The sequence below is a fragment of the Echinops telfairi genome, unplaced genomic scaffold (genome assembly GCF_000313985.2).
Source record: "Echinops telfairi isolate 266 unplaced genomic scaffold, ASM31398v2 ScPeMD7_23;HRSCAF=83, whole genome shotgun sequence".
Taxonomy (NCBI): domain Eukaryota; kingdom Metazoa; phylum Chordata; class Mammalia; order Afrosoricida; family Tenrecidae; genus Echinops; species Echinops telfairi.
In genome coordinates, this window is record NW_022103920.1 from 4,165,493 (window position 1) to 4,169,362 (window position 3,870).

A 3,870-nucleotide genomic window follows, 5' to 3' on the forward strand; every position below is an offset into this window, starting at 1 on the left:
TGACCTTGTTCAGCGGCATAGACCTTCCCCGTGGGGGGTTCCAAGGATGTAAATCCTTGCAGAAGCAGTGGCCACCTCTCTCTCCCGAGGAGCAGCTAGTGGGTTTGAATGGTCACCTTTTGAATGACATAAATATTACATCTTCAATTAAACTTCCTCTTAAAAGGTGGCTTACTTTACTGAGGGTGGGGAATAAAGTCCTCAGAAAAGAACCAGCACCGCACCGCACCCCACTACCAAGTCCCCAAATACCTCTACCACCTGCCTTGAGCTCCCACTGCTATTGCCGAGGACAAGTTTATTTCTAGCCAAAGGCTCGTCGGTCGCTCAGCTTGCTGCAGTGGAGAATGCATGCAGTCACCGCTGCTGAAGCCTCGTTTCAGAAGCTTTTATCTGCCAGGAAGCCAATTGTCAGAACTTAGATTCATGATGAGCCTGGATCAGAGATGCGTCCCCGCACAACCCCAGAATCGCAGCCTGCCCGTGTCTGCCTCATAATCCTGACCTCATTCATCACAACCTTCCAAACAGAGGGCTGGTGCTTGGACATTTGTATCGCAAGAGTATCCCCTGCACCTGACCGCAGCCTTGGCAGGAAGCGAGGTAGTACGTCTCCAGGCATGCAGAAGAAGAGGGCATCAATGACATGGCTGTGTTGTTGTCCGGTGCCATCAAGTTGGTTCAACGCATAGCAAACCAATGTACAATAGAACAAAACACTGCCCAGTCCTGAGTCACCCCCACAATTATTGGTATGTCAGCCCACTGTTACAGCCAACGTGTCAACCCATCTTGTCTGGGCCTCCCTCTTTTTCACTGACCCCCCTCCTTTACCGGGCATGGCGTCCTCCAGGGGCTGGTCTCTCCTGACAACATGGCCAAAGTACATGAGACAAAGTCTCTCCATCCTCACCTATAAGAAGCATTCTGGCTGTTGTTTGATCTTTTGGCGGGCCACCGTACTTGTGGTATTCTTTTCGAGCACCTTGGCTCAAGCGGTGACCTTACGAACTATCAAAACACAGTGGGCTTCTGACAAGATGGCAGGCTCGGCAGACACGGGATCTCCGCAGCACAGGCAGCAGGGACCAAATGAAACAGAAGGGGGTGATAACCCTGGAAACCTGAGTTTCAGAGGAAAGGACAAAAATGTGCAGCGAGCACCAACTGGAGAAAGAAGTTGAACAAAAACAGGGCAGAGAGGAGCCAGACGAATGAATCGTGGGGTGACCTGAAGCAGTGGGGCCAACTTGAATGTTTGCAGGCGGCATTGGATGAGACGGCGGCGTGACAGTGCCATGGAATCTCCCTTGTTCCCCACACATTGCTGATGACCAGACGGTGTCCAGCCCTCCCCTCCTCCACCCAGCTGCTGGCCACCCACACTGAGGTCAGAGCCACGGCCCTGTGGATCCGACTTCTGGTATACCACCTCTGCGCTCCAGCTCATCAAATCAGCAGAACCACGGCTGAAGAAGAAGCCCATAGTGACCACCCTCAGCGAGCAAGAATTCCTTCCATGCCACCCACCCTGCTCCCAGCTGCCCTCTAATCCTGGAAGAATTCTTTCCAGGAATAAGCACCCTATCCCCAGGCACACCCTCAGTCCATATAAACTATTTCTGGACAAGGTTCCTAACTCAGAGAACCACAGGCCGTCAGAAACCCCATCTAGGGCCAGACTACCCATCGTCCCGCCCCCTCCCTCACCCATGAACTCCTGGACTGTCAGAAGCTCCTACAGGCCGGATGCCCTGCCCCGAGGTTCCCCTCTGAGCCCGCACCCCGTTTCACTCTCCGCCCTTCTTCCCGGTTGGGCTTGGGGGTGGGGGGGGGGGGGTTGTTTTTGTTTTCCTTTTAGCTCTGCTGCATCTTTGCCTTTTGTGCCTTCTCTTTTTCGCTTCCCTTCTGACCTTTTCTCCCGCCCTCCCCTTCGCTTTCGGCCTTCATCTTGTGTGTGTGAGTGAGTGTGTGTGTGTGTGTGTGTGTGTGTGTACTGTTCTGTTTTCTTTCCCCTTCGTACTTTTGCTTATTTTGGTTTTCTTTTGTTGGTGTTCTGTTCATTCACTCTTTTTATGATGTTAGTTATTGACCTATTTTTCTTGACATTTGTTTGCTATCCACTGCTTGGTTTCCATTCTGCCTTGTTCGCGATTGTTTGCTCTGAGTGTGTTTTGGGTTTTGTTTTTGTTTTGAGGGGAGGAGTCGTTCTCACCCAACAGGAGGCAAAACAACCACACCTCCATGGCCCAGATACACCTGTAACTTCTGCCGCCCCAGCCACTTGGCCAGGGCCACTACAACTCCTGCAACACAGCAGATCACCCATAGGGAGCAGCCAACACCCGTCAGCCCTGCCCTCAACTGCTCCCCATGAACAGCAAGCAAAATGCTGCACAAGCACTCTTAGTTGCTGCCTTGCCAACCAGGAGACGCGTGGTGTTGCCTAAGAGCACACACACACACACACACACACACACACACACCAGCATATAATCATGAGTGAAATACAAACCAATGCCACCAAAAATTGTCAGAGGCAGCAGACGATGTCAGTTCACACAAAGAAACACAAGACCAAGCGCTCAAGCAAGTGACCACAATAAAGATCAGGAAATCCTTTCTGAGGAAGAAATGGCCTTGGTGCTGCCTGGTAAGGAATTCCAAAGAATAGCATTCATGTTCCTTCGATGGACTGAGGTCAAGAGAGCTGCAAGCAAAATCAAGGACAATGGGTGGGGGGAGGGCATGGAAACGTTAGAAGAATTCAGGAAAACACTAGAAGTACAGACTGACAAGATAACTGAACAATTAGAAACCACACCGAAGCAGGAAATAAAAATTCGGAAGAGTAATATCTAAGATTTCAGAAATTAACAATCCACTGAAAGAGCAAATTAATAGAAATGAACCCATGGAAGCCTTGACTGGCGAGCCTGAAGACACGTGTCGCAATACCTACCTGCTCGAGGAACAAGCAGAAAAAGACCCGAAAAATCCACAGAAAGCCTGAGACGTCTGTAAGGCACAGGCAAGAGCAGGAACAGCCCGTGTCCGATCAGAATTCCGGGACACAAAGAACAACAAAAAGCACAGAGGAAATTGTCAAAGAGCTGTGGGAAGAAAACCTCCCTGCCACCATGAAAGATGGGAGAACGTGCATTCAAGAAGCTGAACGAGCTATCCTCACAGAGCCAACCACCGGCCTGGCTGACCTTCCAAACTGCCCATCGGCTGCCCAGCCCTGAACCATTTTGCCTCCAGAGCTCCTCAAAACCCGGGGTGGGAGGAGGCAACTGTTCTTATTTATTACAGAAGAGTCTCCTTTGGACCAGATGAGTGCACACTAAAAATTCTTGTTCCCCGCCTTCCTCTAGTGAAACTTCAATCAGTCCACTTCAGATAATCAGAAGGAATGTGCAGGCTGGAGTGACTGATTTTACAGTTTCATATGCTTTAAACTGTGCTGATAAGGCCACGTTCTAAGGCTAAGGAAAACTTTTTGTTGGAAAAAAGAAGAAGTTGAATGAATCTCAAACAGGATAGACCCCAAAAGAAAATGACCAACACATGTTCTGATCAAACTTTTCAAAACCAAAGACAAGAAAAAATCCTGGAAGCAGCTCAGGAAAACACAAAACGTACCTACAGCCATGAAAGGCAAAGGGCAGCACAGACAAGGACAGCGTTCCGAAGAGCTAACAAAGGGCCAAGAACGGAATCTCACCCTCGGGCCATGCCTCTGTGTCTGGGTGGAATCCCCACCTCTCGCCTCCAACTGCTCTCCAACTTCTTCTCCGGGTGTAAGCTCCAGCTAACACCGTGTGTGTGTGTGTGTGTGTGTGTGTGTGTGTGTGTGTGTGTAGCTCC